Raw genomic sequence first — 17,818 nt, 5'->3', positions numbered from 1 at the left:
TAAAATCACCAGGATTTCCTTTTTGCTGAATGTTCTTCTCTTACTCACTTATTTGTGAGTTATTAGTCTCATAAATTTACAGTTTTTCTCACAAATTTCTGACTTTGTAATGTCAGAATTTTTAAATGTTTTCATCATAAATTTGTGAGTTTTTTTCTTGTAAATTTACTCTTTTTTTTCTCACAAATTTCTGATTTTATAATGTCATAATTTTCAGTTGTTTTTTCTCATAAATTTGTCACTTTAATCTAAAAATTTTTTTTTTTCCTTCTTATAATCCAACACTGGTGTCCAGGTCATTTTCACTTGTTTCAGGCTCAGAAAGTGTAAATCTGCTGAAACGAGGCAGATCAGCCACTGTTTGTTTTTGCATTTTCAGGTTGTTTTATTTTCTGGTACTCCTGTATGAGCTGGACGAGGTCAATATTCTGAGAAAAAAAACTGAGAATTCTAACATTGTAAAGTCACAAATTTTCAAGAGGAAAACGCAGAAATTCTGAGATTAAATTTGTAAATTCATGAGAGAAAAACTCACAACATTATGATCAAAAATTCCAAAAATCTGAGATTATACATTTACGAGCTCGGCTTCAAAGATTTTTATTGTACTGAAGATAATATTGTGATTCTGCTCTAAAATCACCAGGATTTCCTTTTTGCTGAATGTTCTTCTCTTACTCACTTATTTGTGAGTTATTAGTCTCATAAATTTACAGTTTTTCTCACAAATTTCTGACTTTGTAATGTCAGAATTTTTAAATGTTTTCATCATAAATTTGTGAGTTTTTTTCTTGTAAATTTACTCTTTTTTTTCTCACAAATTTCTGATTTTATAATGTCATAATTTTCAGTTGTTTTTTCTCATAAATTTGTCACTTTAATCTAAAAAAATTTTTTTTTCCTTCTTATAATCCAACACTGGTGTCCAGGTCATTTTCACTTGTTTCAGGCTCAGAAAGTGTAAATCTGCTGAAACGAGGCAGATCAGCCACTGGGGTCAGGAAATGACAGTTGATTCAAGAAAATTCTGGAAATGAGTTGATCAACATTAATTCAGAAAGAGCAAGGAATTGTTAGCCAAAATAAGAAAATATTTTTCTTATCATTTTAAACATATAAACAAAATTAAAATTAATTAAAATTAATTTCTTATTATATTAATTATGTAAAATTATTATCATTGTTATTTTCAATTTCAAGATTATTTTCTCTCTTCGTTCTTTTTTTTTTTAAGTTTTTTTAATTGTTAGGTGATTTTCTTGTAACTTTTTTCTAATTTCTTACAGATTTTGTGGTTTCTTGCTCAGTGGTTTGTTGTCTTTGTTCTTTTATTTTGACAGAAATGCAGCGGCTCTGCATCGTGCCTCAAACGGTTAAATGTTTCATTAACATGTTAACAGTCTGACTCTCACCTCTGCAGCCACAACCGCAACAAAGACGATGATGACGACGAAGATGATGATGATAATGATAAAATGATCGTCTACCTGATTAACCGATATGTGGAGTTGTGCAACACACTGTGTGCTAAAATGTGTGTGTGTGTGTGTGAGTGAGTGTGTTGAAATCAAAACAGCAATAAAAACTGCTCTGACAGGACTAATGACTAACGCACACACATACACACACACACACACACACACACACACACACACACACACACACACACACACACACACACACACAGCTTCCCTGCTCTACTACACACAGACCATAATAAATGTGCTGGGTGATGGAGTTATTGATCAGTATTGATGACTGATCAATGGTTTGAAAGACTCTCCTCACCACCTGAACTCTTCCTGCTGCGAGTCTGAGCCTTGACCTCATGGAAGCTTATTTTTTATAGTTATAACTGGAAAAAAACGCAAATATTCAAACAAATAAAGGTAAACATAAAATGTATTTATGAGCAAATATATTAAAAAAAATACAATCAAAACATTTTTTATGTAAACGTTCATTTAAAAACTTGAAATGTGATTTGCATTTGATTAAAGTGGAACTTTTGAAAAATTAAAAGAACCTTCACTATAGAAATATACATCTATATAAATCCATATATCTATATAACTATACATACACACACACAAGTACATATACTTTGTGTTGTTTATTATTTGACATGAGAGTTTGGTTGATAAGTGACAAGTTGTTTATTTTAGTTGTTTACAACACAAATATCAACTTGTTTCCAGAATATTCTTCTTATTCTCCCTCTAATTTTCATCATTATCATTATTGTAATCCAAGATAATACATGGTTCAGATTAATAATCCATAATTCTACAAAATTCCCGGTTTTCATCTGTGACTTTAACCAGAGAAAAGAAGAATACTGCTGGAAACTTTTCACTTAAAATGTCACACACACACACACACACACACACACACACACACACACACACACACACACACACACACCTCTTGAAAAGCTGAGCTCATTGGTGACTTCAGGCTGTGATGTCATGCTGTGACTCACACATGATGTCACTGTCAGATCCAGGAAGTGCTGCTTGCTTGCAATGTCATCAGGTATTTCCCAGAATCCCCGGGTGACGCCAGCGGAGGGGAGAGTTTTCTCTCCTGCAGAGAAACTGTAGCGTCGTTTTTCCAGGAATGACCAGTGTGATTTACATGGTTCTCTTGCACAGCTGCTCATTGATTTTCTCACTTTTTCTGGGTCATTTAAGAAAATAGGAGCAAACGGAGAAAATTCCATCGGTGTGTTTTTCTTGGGCCAACTATTTTATTGCACAGATTAGAAACCTGAGTCTGACTCTATGGAGCCGTCCTTCAAGTCTCATCTTCATGACAGGAGGTACTTTGTCTTGGCTGGTAACTGTAGGTCTGAGCTAATGGCCGTGACCTGCGGGGTTCCACAGGGGTCCATCCTGGGACCCCTTAATGTTTAACATCTACATGCTTCCACTGGGCCAAATTATACAAAATAATAATGGAGCTTATACGCAGATACGCAGACGACACCTAAATCTACATTTCTCTCACAAGCACATACAGCTGTTTTTCTCAGGAACTTTCCCTTTAAGTGCAATACAGAACGTTTCTCTACAAATGTGCAATATTTTTAACACTTTTTATTTCATTACTTGTAATATTTATTCCATTTTCATTATATGTATTTTCTATACTTTATTATTGCTCTTTAAATTTTACTCTGGTTGCTGAAGGTGTTTTTATTTTTATTGTTTTTATGGTGAAGTCCATGCAACGTAATTTCATTCTACACTGTATCCTTGTTGGAATGGTGTTTGAATGACAATTAAAAAAAACTGATCTTGATGATCTTGATCTTCATCTTGATCTCACACTGGGTGACTGTGAACCTGTTGAATCTTTGTTTAGCTCGAACAAATTAATGAGTCGATGAAGTAAAGTTTTCTCTAATTAAATAGAGATAAGACCGAGATGACTGTCTTTGGAGCGCAGAAAGAAAGACAGACTCCCTGTGTCTGTTCACCACGAGTCCAGCCAGAAATCTTGGCTTTATCTTGGATTTAAATTTCAACAGCCACATTTAATCAGTCACATCATCACCATCTAAAAATAGTGCAAGAATCAAATGAATGATGTCCAAGAAAGACCTAGAAAACCTTACCCATGCTTTTATTTCCAGTAGATTGGATTATTACAACGGTCTGTTCACAGGGCTTTCAAAAAAAAAAAGCTCTTCAGCAGCAATGGCTCAGGGTCACTGCCAGGGTCCTGACGTTCTTCTGTCCTGTGTGGAGTCTAAATGACAATAAAGTTAATCTTGGGTCTTGCATCTTGGATGTTGGGTTTTGCATCTTGGATCTTGGATTTTGGGTCTTGGATCTTGGGTCTTGGGTCTTGGGTCTTGGGTCTCGGATCTCGGGTCTTGGGTCTTGGGTCTTGGATCTTGGGTCTTGGGTCTTGGATCTTGGGTCTTGGGTCTTGGGTCTTGGATCTTGGATCTTGGGTCTTGGATCTTGGGTCTTGGGTCTTGGGTCTTGGATCTTGGGTCTTGGGTCTTGGGTCTTGGGTCTTGGATCTTGGGTCTTGGGTCTTGGATCTTGGATCTTGGGTCTTGGATCTTGGATCTTGGATCTTGGGTCTTGGACCTTGCCGCAGGGCTGTATGCAGGTGTGTGGATGTGTTTATTTGTGCTCTAGAATTTAATTTTTTGTGAATCAATCAGAAAATAATGTTTTATTTTATCGGATTCGCTTTGCTTTGCTCTTGCTACCGCCGCTCCCTCTCCTCGGTCACTCCCTAGCTCGCTCGACCATCACAGGACACCAGGTGTTCAGAGCAGAGGGGTTACTTTTACATGTGTGTACCTGTTCATTTCAAACTTTGGCCACTCTTAATACAAACATCTGACACTGTAACATTATAGAAATATGACAAAGGGAAGAAAAAGCATAATAGATCACCTCTCTTTCAGAGGGACAGTAAAAGGTGCATTATATTATTTTGTGAATGATATGAAGTAGCTGAAGGCTGGCAGCAGCTGTCCCGACCAGGTGTGTCTGTGTGTACCTGCACACCACGGGCCTGTTCCCGCTTGCTCTCCACACACTTGTGACTCAGCCGCTGTCCCGCTGCTTGCACACGAGGCCTTGCCGCATGACGCGGCGTGGCGCAGCGTGGCGAGCGCGGCGTGTGACTCAGCCGCCCGAGGGGAACGTCAACAGCGGCGGGTCGTGTCTGTGCTCGGCCCGACACGCCCCGTCCCGCAGCCAGTGAGCAGGTGATCAGGTGACTGCTGTCAGTGTGTGAGCGTGTGTGACTCAGTGGAACAACACGACTGAGTCACACACACACACTCACACACACACACACACACACCAGCAGCTGCTGCTCCGTTGATGAGGGGTTCTCATGCTTTCGTGCTCTGGGACCCCCGCAGCCCCCACCTGAAGTGACTTCAAACTCAGGGATGTGATGTGAGAAACTGATATTGGTATTTTGGTTTGTGAGTAATCACTCACACACCTTTATGTGTGTGTGTGTGTGTGTGAGTGTGTGCCAGGTATTACTAGTGTTGTGGGGACTTCCCTCCATTATGGGGACAAAAAGCAAACCCCCTTAAACAAAATCACGATCATTTTAGGATGAAGACTTGATTTAAAGGTGAGCCAGTTTTAGGTTAAGGTTAAGGGTAAGGGTAAGGTTAGGGTGAGGTTAGGTGGGTAGTGGCTATTAATGGTTATAGAAATGAAAGTAAGTCAATGTAATGTCCTCTGAAGTGATGGAAACGTGACTGTGTGTGTGTGTGTGTGTGTGTGTGTGTGTTTAGACCACTGAAACAATGTGTCACTTCAGTTACCTGAAACTCGTCAGTAAATTAGGGCTGCAAATCAATTGATTTGATTTCTTTCAAAAACATGCAGGGAAAAAAAACAAACAGCAAATTAGCAAAAATTCATAATATATACAATATTTACATAACAACAACAGCAACAATAATAACTGTAAAAAATTAGCAAAAAAAAATACATTAAAAAGTCCAATAAAAGTCCAGTATTTTATATTTATCTATTTATTGGACTTTTCCTTATTGAATGTATGTTTTTATGTTTTTATTGTGTGTGAGAGCAGCTGACCACCACTGTTAAATTTCCTTTGGGATCAATAAAGTTGAATCAATCAATCAATCAAATATCATATCATATTTTTTTTGTTTTGTTTTGTTTTGTTTTTTGTTTTTTTTTACAAGTCTTACAGGAAACCTTTATTGTAAATATTAAAATGTTCAGACATCAGATCAGTGATGCTGGATCAGCAGGTTCGTTACTCGTTTACAAACATAAACAAATCATCAGCTGACGGCGGCGCCAAGATGAGAAACTCTGAAGGCCCCGAACTGAAGAACAAATAAAACCCCTCATTTAGAGATTTGAACTGTCTGACTTTAATAAAATAGTTAAAAAAAAAAAAAAAAAAAAAAAAGCAGTCCGTGTGCTGTGGGATCAGACCTGCGGCCTCATGTTACAGGACGTCCTGTAACACGTCACACCGGCTGAGGAAGAGGATGATGATGATGTTAATATTTCCTGGTGCGTGCTGACTCACCTCAAATGTCAAGTGATTGCATCAGGTAGACCTGCCCACACACACACACACACACACACACACACACACACACACAACCAAACCACATGACACACACACTAAATACAGTGCACCCAAGATAACCCTCACTTACAAATTACACACACACACACACACAAAACACACACATGATGCACACTTGCATAACAAACCACACACTCATAAATCTGTCTCTCTCTCTCTCTCTCTCTCTCTCTCTCTCATGCTCACACACACATACACACAAAACACACCTTCAAAACTCTCTAACACACACACACACACACACATCTACAACATACACACTAACTTGCTTAGACACGCAAATACACACATTATTCACACTCAACACTCTCTCTCTCTCTCTCACACACACACACACACACACACACACACACACACTGATCACTCTGACTCCAGCTGGTAAACGTGTGTGTGTGTGTCGGTCGTTCAGAAACTGACCGTCAATCAAACTAACGAGTCAAATTAAATCTCCACATCCAGCTCCCATTTCCTGTTTTTGGCTTCAGCAGAAAAACAAAAGTATGAAAACAAACCGTTGTTTGTTTTTCAGCGTCAGATTCATAAACAAAGAAACAAAACAACAAAACGATCGGTTTAAGGATTTAAGACAAAGACAAATCTTTTTCTTATTCACAAAGTTATGAAAAAAAGACAGGAATTCTGAGATTAAAGATTAAAGTTCGATAATAAATTTGAAAATTTACGAGAAAAGACATAAATTTACCACTTTAATCTCAGAATTTCTTCGCTTTTTCTCATAAATTTGTGACTTCATAATCTCAGAGTTTTTTATATTTTCCTCATGATTTTTTTCTGTTAAAGTTATGACTTAAATCTCAGAATTTGTTTTTTCTCAGATTATTAATCTCTCTCTCCCGGCTCCATGTATATATATATATATATGTGTGTGTATTTTTCTCATCAGTGGCCATACGGCGCCGTAGGCTGAGTTCCAGGAGTTCCAGCTGATAAAACTTTATGATTTTCTGTCATTGTGATGCACATATTTTCTAGTTTTTACTTTCATCTGTTTCCTGTCTTGTCTCTGTGTTTCCTGCCTTCCTTTTTGTTTTTTTTTTGTGTAATCGCTTCATGACTGTTTTTTGAAAAGCAGGACATGAATAAAAAAAAATTATTATTGCAAATAAAAAAAAAAGCTGCACTTCACTTTTCAGACGTTTCAGCGTAGCCTCTATGCGGCGTGACCCCCCGTGACCCCGGCGGCGGCGGCGAGAAGAGCCGGTGTCAGAGGGGCGAGCCGTGATCAGAGCGGCGAGACGAGCGGAGGCGTCGGGTCGCACGGAAACCTGCAGGGTCACGCTCGTCCTGTCACAGCTCGCTGTCAGCTCCCCGCTCGCCGCACGCCTCCCGCCACCGGGGAGAAGCCTCGTTACCGACCTCTGACCTCGCCGCCCGCCGGGTCACGCGGCAGCCGAGGCCGGTAACGAGGCTGAGAGACGAGCGGCGGCCTGCGCGGCATACTAACATCTCTACCGACCGCTTCCCAAACTGTTGGTGTTGTTGTGGAGTGAAAACCAACACACGGAGCTCTAAGAGTTGGAGGCACTTCACCTGTCTGCTGCACTGGATTATTTTTCTCAGAGTCAGGTTAATCTTGCACAAATCAACATGAAAAACAGGTCCTCTGGTGCGTTCACGTGCTGCTGGTGAGCTCCGTCATATGAAATTTTCAGTTTTCAATGAGTCTGAGTCACCATGGCTCTATAGAGAACCCTTTACCTCACTAAAGAACCTGGAGGAACCCTTGTTTTCCTGCCACGCCCCCTTCAAAACAAAACTCTGGGCCATGAAGACGACAGACAGCGTCACGTGAGACGTGGTGTGTGCAGATGCATGTAAATAAACTGTATATTTATGTGCTGTGTTTACTGATGTGCGGCGAATTGGAAGGAGGAGAAACTGACCTCCAGCCGGCGGTCGTTACAAGACAAACAACTTCTAATTTAACGAGGAAAAAAATCAATTTATGTCGTAAGAAAAGCATTAATTCCTGTTTTTCAGCCATTCTTCATTTGATTTACATGTGCCAGGCTCTGCTCACACACTCTTTAAGTCTCATCACGGGGCGGCTAATGAGGCGCATGTGAGTTTTGACGCTTCGCCGCCTCGCTGCGGGCGCAGATATGGAGCAGCTCCGGCATTTCCACTCTGATATGTTTTATTGGCAAATAAATAAGCTGGTTATGTGGTCTGCTTTTTATTCCTGGAAGAGCGACTAATTGTTCGTCTTTTGTCATAAAAGTTTATAAAAACGCAGTATAAACAGTCTGATATATGAAGTAATGCACTGAACTAACATTGCAGGCACGTCCCGCGCTGCTTTATAGCTTCATAAAACTTGACAAACAAGCCGCCTTGACGAGCTGCCAGCAGGTGATAATTAACACCAGCCTGGAATACAGGACCGCAAACGACAAATGTAAAATACTGATGCTGGGAGAGCTTATATTCACCTACATCCCTGGGTGGATATATGCACTATAGGCATATCTGTATCATGTATTTATGTACAGTACCAGTCAAAAGTTTGGACACACCTTTTAATACAATGTGCTTATATTTATTATTAAATTTATATTCTGGTGTGCATGTGTGTGTGTGTGTGTGTGTGTGTGTGTGTGTGTATTTATATGTATGTATGTATGCAGGACATGACATGGGGACATGCGTATATGTGTGTATGCATCCATGTAAATTGAACTGGATAGAGTCAGCAATGGCAATTTTAATATTTAACATGTAATAAGATTTTACAGGAGCCTACATATCAACATGTAGCAGCCTACATATCAACATATAGCAGCCTACATATCAACACATAGCCTACATATCAACATATAGCAGCCTACATATCAACATGTAGTCTACATATCAACACATATCAGCCTACATATCAACACATAGCCTACATATCAACATGTAACCTACATAATAACATGCAGCCTACATATCAACACATAGCCTATATATAAAGATATAGAAGCCTAAATATCAATATGTAGCCTACATATCAACATGTAGCCTGCATAATAACATGCAGCCTACATATCAACATGTAGCCTGCATAATAACATGCAGCCTACATATCAACATGTAGCCTGCATAATAACATGCAGCCTACATATCAAGATATAGCAGCCTACATATCAACATGTAGCCTACATATCAACATGTAGCAGCCTACATATCAACATGTAGCCTACATATCAACATGTAGCCTACATATCAATGTTTAGCCTACATATCAACATGTAGCAGCCTACATATCAACATGTAGCCTACATATCAACATATAGCAGCCTACATATCAACATTTAGCCTACATATCAAGATATAGCAGCCTACATATCAACATTTAGCCTACATATCAAGATATAGCAGCCTACATATCAACACGTAGCAGCCTCCATATCAACATGTAGCAGCGTACATATCAACATGTAGCAGCCTACATTTCAAAAAATAGCAGCCTACATATCAACATATGGCAGCCTCCATATCAACATATAGCAGCCTACATATCAACCTATAGCAGCCTACATATCAAAATATAGCAGCCTACATATCAACATTTAGCCTACATATCAAGATATAGCCTACATATCAACATGTAGCCTACATATCAATGTTTAGCCGACATATCAACATATAGCAGCCTACATATCAAAATGTAGCAGCCTACATATCAACATGTAGCAGCCTACATTTCAAAAAATAGCAGCCTACATATCAACATATGGCAGCCTCCATATCAAGCTATAGCAGCCTACATATCAACACATAGCCTACATATCAACACATAGCCTACATATCAACATACAGCAGCCTACATATCAACATACAGAAGCCTACATATCAACACATAGCCTCAATATCAACATGTAGCCTACATATCAACACGTAGCCTACATATCAACATACAGCAGCCTACATATCAACACGTAGCCTACATATCAACATACAGCAGCCTACATATCAACACGTAGCCTACATATCAACATGTAGCCTACATATCAACACGTAGCCTACATATCAACATGTAGCCTACATATCAACACGTAGCCTACATATCAACATGTAGCAGCTGCAAGCTAATTCCTAGCCTATCTCAAGGTAACATTAATAATAACTAAGCCACAAGTTTATTCTCACATTTCATTTACTCATTTTCTTGATAAAACAGATCATGTTTCTGTTAGCCGTGCATCAGGCTTACGTTAGCTCAGCCGACTTAAACAAACTTTCTTGTTGACGCGGTGAAGTCAGTGAATGCCACGCTGCCGTGGCAACAGGAACCACCCGGAAATACCACGATTTACCATAAACATGCTCATATTTTGCTCTTCTTTCCATATTTTTCAGTTTTCCACATTTTTTGGTGCAGATATCAGCATCATCCTTTAAATCTGTGCTTAAAGTCTATCTATAGACAAAGACCTTTTAACATCTCATCCAAATCTTTTATTCTGAAGGTGTATTTAATGTTATTGTTCTCTCCAGTATTTACTCTCTGTGTATGTGTCTGAGTACTTTCTAAATTACATTTTGAACAGTGCTACATACAAAATTGTAAGTATTATTAACATTATTGATGTTTTGCATTGTGTTGGGTCACGGTATGTGTGTGTGTTCATGTGTGTGTTCATGTGTGTGTGTGTGCAGGCCACACACCCATTGATCAGCGTCTTGATGCTTGGCCACTTACGGGTTGATTTATTCAGCTGGTGTGAGGCGCTCCAGTCCGCCGGCGAGATGAGCGACCAAATAAATGAATAACTAAACAAGAGTGATGATGTGGGATAGATGCCGTTTGGATCCGAGGAGAATCGATTGATTAAGCCGCGGATTTGCAGCGATAAGGCTGAGCGGTCCGAGCTGAGGCCTAATTACTGCCGGGTGGGGGGGCAGCAATTAATACTCAGCATTAGTAGATGATTAGCGGCGGCGGGCTGTTTATTAGCCAGTTAGTTCCACTTTGGCTCCACATCGAACAAACAGGCTAACTGTGACAGCATGGGACTCTTATTTTGTAGTTCAGACACCAAACCATAAAAGCCGCTGCGGGTCGAACACGTCATGTGCACATGAAATAATGCAGCGTTTTAAGTGAAGGGAGTGCTTTGTGTTTTGCGCCGATGAGCAACATTTTTACTGCGTCATGACGAGTTATCGACTTTGTGTCTGCGCTCATTAACCGCTGCGCTTTATGCCCCGGTGATTTGTGATGTTTTATCGTGCTTTCCTGCTGTCATTTCTTTAAAAAATGATGATTATTGTTTTTATTGTTTGTTTTTGCCTCTGATGGGACAATAAAATGTGAGCTAATTAAAATCCCACAGTAAAGAGAAGCCGGTGGGAAGGTCCGGCCGATTCAACACAACAGGAAACTTTAGGGAAGGAGGCTATGTTGTTTCATCCCGGCATCTCCACACACACACACACACACACACACACACACACACACACATCCTACAGGACCCTACAGGGCTTCTATAATTGGCCAATTAGAGTCTATAGGATGAACACAGTAAAACAATATGATGTGTTTGTACAGACACAAAGCTCACACACTCACACTGAGCATTTAGCCTCACTGTGATCCAACTGTGTGTGTGTGTGTGTGTGTGTGTGTGTGTGTGTGTGTGTGCGTGTGTGTGTGTGTGTGAGTCCACATTACAGCAGCTCTCGTCCCCGGCTGGGACTTTATGGAGGATCAGGGATCATTTCTGTCGGTTCATTACAGCCGCACTCCGCCGGGCGAGCCACATTCATTACCACTGAGAGAGAGAGAGAGAGAGAGAGAGAGAGAGAGAGAGAGTTTAGAAGAGGACGATGAGCGTGGATCGATGCAGAGGTCAGCAGACAGTGTGTGATTGTTATTAGTCTGCTGGTGAAACTTTTCTCTGTTTTTAAAACTCACAGGAAACTTTCTCTCTTCCTTCCAGCACAAAGTGACACTGCAGATTAATCACCTTTAAAGGAATAATCCAACGTTTTGGGCAAAGTCTCCTTTTCCCGACTTCGCCAGACTGAGACCAGATGTTGGACACCATCTTCACCTCTGGACGTCCAGTGGTTCAGTTCCTATGGGTAGCATTTCCTGTTAGCTTAGCATAAAGACTTGAAGTCTATGGGAGTCGTTAGCATGGCTCCGTCAACAACTCTGAAGTGAATGGCCCTTGTTTTATTCTCCTACAGTGGCCCCTAATGTGCCGTCGCACTAGAAGTGTGTGTTGGTGTGTGTGTCCACAGAGACGGCCTGGTTTCTGTTGCATGGGGAGGTGCTGACGGGCCAGATTTTTTTTTCCCAGGATGGTGATGTTATCTTTTGGGCGGTCATTTCATTTCGTCACCGTCCTCAGAAACAAAAACTGGCTGCTGGTGGTTAATCAGCTCTCACTCTGCCTTTAAATCATTTCCCATGTGACTGGATGAGAACATGATATGAAACAGAGGAGTGTGTGTTGTCCCGTGTTATCAGCCTCCCAGCAGCAGCATCAAACCAAATGTCAGATCGTTACGTTTCCTGTCTGGACTTGACTCTGTGTGGATTCCTGCTGCTCGTGTGCAGCGGCAGCCCGACCTGCGAGCCCTCTGTGATCGATCGCGTTGTCAAAACAGGCGGCGCGGCCGTTCCTTCAAAATCTGGTTAAAATGTGGAGCCAGCTGAGCCGAGAGGGCCGCCGCGCTGATTTATCGATGGGCTCATTGATCAGGCGGCGGCCTGGTGGCCCGCTGAACAAAGAGCGGGGCGTCCAGCAGCTGGCGGTGAGGTCATGTGTTCATTAGGCAGATATTAACCAGACGAAGCGGCCACATGCTGCTGGCTTTGGGCTGCAGCTGCTCCGTCAGCCGAGGCAGACGGCGTGACGCTGGAGCTGCTGCTCAGACCAGGAGAGCGTCCGGTCACTTAGCGCAGATCACAGATCAGCAAACATCCTTCACAAGCCTGGAGGAAGCACATCCCAGCCGGGCTGCTCTCATTTCTGTGATCAAGTTGTGTTTTGTGCACTTTTTGATTTTGACAGCCATATCTCTGACATCCAGGCGACTTCATTCCTCAGAAGCGACTCTTTCCAGCCATGAAACAGTTTACAGCACAGAGAGCACAGCTAACTGATGCTAATTGATAAACCTCCTGAAAATGGGGAAAGGTGAAAAGGAGCGGACGCTGGTTCAGAAGATGCACGTTTCTACACATTTCTAATCTGGACCCATTTAGGAAGGAGAGCCGCCCAGAGCCCGGGGCGAGCACACCGCCTCACTGTCTGTCAGCAACATCAGGATCTGGCTTGGAAATCAGCAGCAGAATCCAGTGGATCCCAGAGATCCTTCACGCTCAGAGTTTCCTCTCCAGAACGTTCCTCTGATCTCCTCCCAGAGCGAGCAGTGGGCTTTCACCATTATAGATTTTCTTGGTACGATTATTGTCAGAGAAATAATCACGATTTTACGATTATTATGTATTAATTAATTTCACACTATAAACGTATAAAATCACATGAACACTCCTTATAGATATTCACGTTTCATTTATTTCCGTGCCAACATAACAAAAATATTTAGCTGCCCTTTGAAACATAAATAACACAGTAACAGTGAAAATAAATTACAATGTTACAATGTTACATGCTTTTTATGCTTGTAGAATTGTGCAATGAGTGAGTGCTATTTACGGTATGAGAAGCTCATATATTACAAACATGTGACACACCGGGGACTCTTCTGTGATTGGACGGTTGAAGTGTCAGTAGTCCTACACATAATGTTACCATAATGTTGCTGTATATAGGTGCAAAGCTCCGTTTCTCCGGTTTCCGACATTTTTTTTTAGTTTCTGTATGTCATAAACGGGTTAGGAGATAAAGATATGTAAAGTAGGCATGCCGATCGAAATCATCGGTTTAAGAGACATGTTTGCTGTCTTCCCCGGGCTTCATGAACCTGCGCTCCATCCTGTGGGTTGCAGTGCGTCGCTGAAGGCTAACGAGGCTCACTTTCTACGGCACACGGAGCGCCTGATTGTCAACAACCAAGTCCCGCCCCCACCCTACTTCTGATTGGCTAGTAGGCCTATGTTAGTGTGGTTGAGAACGAAAGCTGCACTTCTATTGGATCCAGAGAAATGTCTGTTAGAGAAATCGGGGCGAACCCAGATTTTTTTCCCGCAGTTTGCGGTTGTTTTGGTTCCGTGCGACTTGCGCTGCTTATGGTTCCACGTCCGGCGTGATCTTAGGAAAGTGACGGTGTTTAGGAACCTTCACGAATAATTAACCATGGAGTTTAAAATCGTGGATATTCGTGAAATCAAATAATCGTGACATCCCTAGTTTCAGAGCTGCCACATCACTCCTCCTCCCTTTCCTCCATTCATTCCACTACGATATGAACATGAACTTTCAGAGCCTTCACACTTTCTTCACTCCAGTTTTCCATCAGCGGAATAAAGTCCTCCACATGAGTTTTCCTAAAAGCAGCAACACTGTTGGCTTTTCAGGACTTTTTCACACTGAGCCCTGGTGATGCATTCAGGGCCCGTCTGACAACAAGTTTCTATGTTCATTAACCATGAAGACACTGAGACTATATGATGATGTTGTGAATTTGATGGTTTTTAATCAAAGTGAACTCAAAAACTGTGTGTTGAGCTCATTTTTCTGCTTTCCCACATTCTGAAAAGTCCAGAAAGGCAGCGCTGCCCTCTGACCTCGGTCGTGCTCGATCGCAGGAGGAAGCAAAAACTCAAATATCAGGATATTTCTGTCCACAAGAGCTGGACAGACTTCAGACATTACGTTGGATGGTGAGTTATTTAACTGCTACTGATGCTACCAGTGATGCTAATGATGCTCCTCCTCCTCCGCCAGGGAAAATAGTCCCCGGGGAAACGTTTTGCTTTCCACAGCCGATTATCAGCCGTGTGGTTTCTGAATGTTGAGGCGGCTGCTTCAACCATAAACTCACATGTTGACTCTGCTGTGAAATCCTTATTTCCCGTCCTGGTCTGACAGATGTGGAGGGGCTGAAGTGAAGTGCTTTTATTTTTTATTTTTGCCGCTCGCTGCAGAGAACGCCGCCCCGGGAAGCGATCAGCGGCTGAACTGAGCTGAACTTTAGCCGGATGCATAAATGAGCTGCTTCTTGGTGAGTTTTTACTCCGGGCTTTCACTCGGGGGCCGGCGCTCGCTCCTCTCGTGACTTCAGGGGGCGGATCCCATCAGCGGGTGATTAGCGCGGCTCCATAACAAACAGCCGAGCCCTCAGCGCCGCATTAGCGTCGCTCCTTGACTCCGACTTGACCGGAGTCTCGCGGCGGCGGCAGGTAAAGTGGCGGCGTGAAGCGGCTCTAAGCAGCCCAAAGGTCGGCCGGGATAATGTGATGGATGGGGTTTCGCCGGGACCCCTGGGTGCCCGGGAGTCTGTTCCCCCGTCGCGGTGATGGATGGGCGGGCGCCGCTACCTGTAATAAGGCCGGCGAGCCGCGGAGCCCCGAGGCGACTCATGTTCTCCCGGAGACGAACGGCCCGCCGCCGTCGCCGCTAATGATGGAGAGAAAGGTCATTCTGTCACCGTCCTGCCTCTGCCTGTGTCTGTCCTGCTGCGCGCACACACACACACACACACACACACACACACACACACACACACACACACTAGATGAAGGTAAATCCATAAAAACAGGAGCTGAGGCGAGTCAGCAGGCTGTCGCTGAGCCGAGGAGTTTCTCTGGCAAATTCACTTGATTTTGTTCAAAAACACGGGAGGAAAAAGGCGATGAAGAAATTAGAAAAACAATGAAGGGAACGTTCATAAAAAATTAGGAGAGAAAAAAATGTTTTCATGCACTTGTGGCCGTGTTCAGACACCTTTCACATTTTAACTCAATCAACAGAAAACAACAAGAAAAAAAATCTGAAAAATTGGCAAAAAAAACCCAGCAGTAAATTAGTGAAACATTACCAGAAAAAAAAAAAGACCTGAAAACGAAGCACCCTCGATCCAGCCTTTCAAAATAAAAGCCCGCCCACAGGCCCCGGGGCTTGAAGGGGTTACAGTCGTTTTTCCTCACGATGAATCAGAATCAGTTCCTCCTGAAAAGCAGAGCTGCAGTTTGTTCCGGGGAGTTGCTGCCCCTCCCCTCCCTGTGGGATTTCCCTCTGATCCCCCCCCCCACAAAAAAAAAAAAAGAAAAAAAAGAAAGCGGCGTTGGAGGCTGTGGCGTCGGCTCGGCTCGCGTGTTGCCATAAAAGATGCATTCCTCTGGTTTGTGTTAGCAGCGTTTTCTCCCGCGGTGATGAACGCCTCGCCTGCAGCTCTGCACCTGCGGAGGGCAGGTCGGCGGTACGTCAGGTGTTTTAGGGTCACGGGATGCAGGAAGTGGTAAGAGACAAAACAACCTGCAGCTGGACGCTCGCCGCGGCCTCGCCGTGACCTCGCCGTGACCTCGCCGTGACCTCGCGGGCGGCGTGGCGTCTGGAGGCGTCCTCCAGGTGGACGGGTCCAGGCGCGCACGTCTCGTGTTTCCTGCTGCGCCTGCAGGTCTTTCATCAGCTCGCCTCCTCGGCCTGAGCCAGCACACCTGGGAGGAAAACACCAGCCCGTATTTATCAGCGCCGCCGCCGCCGCTCGGCCCCGCCCACCGGCCAATCACGTCGCACGGCGGCAGAGGAGCCTGGGAGCTGCAGAACAACACAAACAACACCTCCACATTTTCCTCTGCCACAGAAGGTGTGTGTGTGTGTGTGTGTGTATGTGTGTGTGTGTTACTGCTTGTTACCTGAAACTCAAAAGACTTCTTTCAATTTCAATCAATCTTCAATCTTCAATCGATAATTTTTTTTTAATTACAATCATCTGGTGTCTAAAGTGTGAAAAAGTCTGACAGGAAGTGACGCCTTCAGATGTCAATCAAACATGTGACTTGTTTTATCCGTCAGTTTTCAGTGTTATTGATCTGATTTGCTCCAGTGGCCTTTTTGGATTTTATGGCTTTTTTTTTTTAACCTTTTAACTGTTTCATTTGGTTCCCATGTGGATTAGAGAGTCAGATTTTATTTTTAAACTTTATGCAAATACAATATTTTTGTCCGAACCCGGATGTTAGTTCAGCACAGTGGCTCTCAAAGTTTTTTCAATAAAGCCCCCCCTCTGAAATATGTCTTCCCAGTCCAGTTGGTCCTGACCAGTTGAGCCTCCTGTGGTCAGAGGGTCAGTCCAGCTCCATCAGGGTGAACCAACAACCTGATGCTGAGCAGATTCTCTTGTTTCTGTTTCTGCTTCTTCTTCTTCTTCTTCTCTTCTTCCTCCTTGTTTCCAGCTTCAGCCACTGATCCACTTCCTGGATTTGTTTGGTCTCGTCTTCCCGCTCAGAGCGAACAAACGTACAGACATTATTATTACTTTCCTCTTCCTCATTATCCCTCTTCCTTCATTTATTTTTTTTAGGTACTAGGGCAATGTGCAATGCAACACGCACTTTATATTCTCACACAATTGGGTACTCTCAGTATCATAAAATTACCATTGTTGGTATTTATTCATTTACTGCAATAAGTAATCGAGTAGTGTGCAATTCTATCATCACTTATTAGGCACTAGGGCAATGTGCAATGCAACAAGCACTTTATACTTCTATACAACCAGGTACTCTAGCTATCACAAATTACCATTGTTGGTATTAAATTATTGTAATATG

The sequence above is a fragment of the Myripristis murdjan genome, chromosome 24 (genome assembly GCF_902150065.1).
Source record: "Myripristis murdjan chromosome 24, fMyrMur1.1, whole genome shotgun sequence".
Taxonomy (NCBI): Eukaryota; Metazoa; Chordata; class Actinopteri; order Holocentriformes; family Holocentridae; genus Myripristis; species Myripristis murdjan.
The sequence above is the reverse complement of the archived record's forward strand: the minus strand, read 5'-3'. Positions refer to the sequence as shown.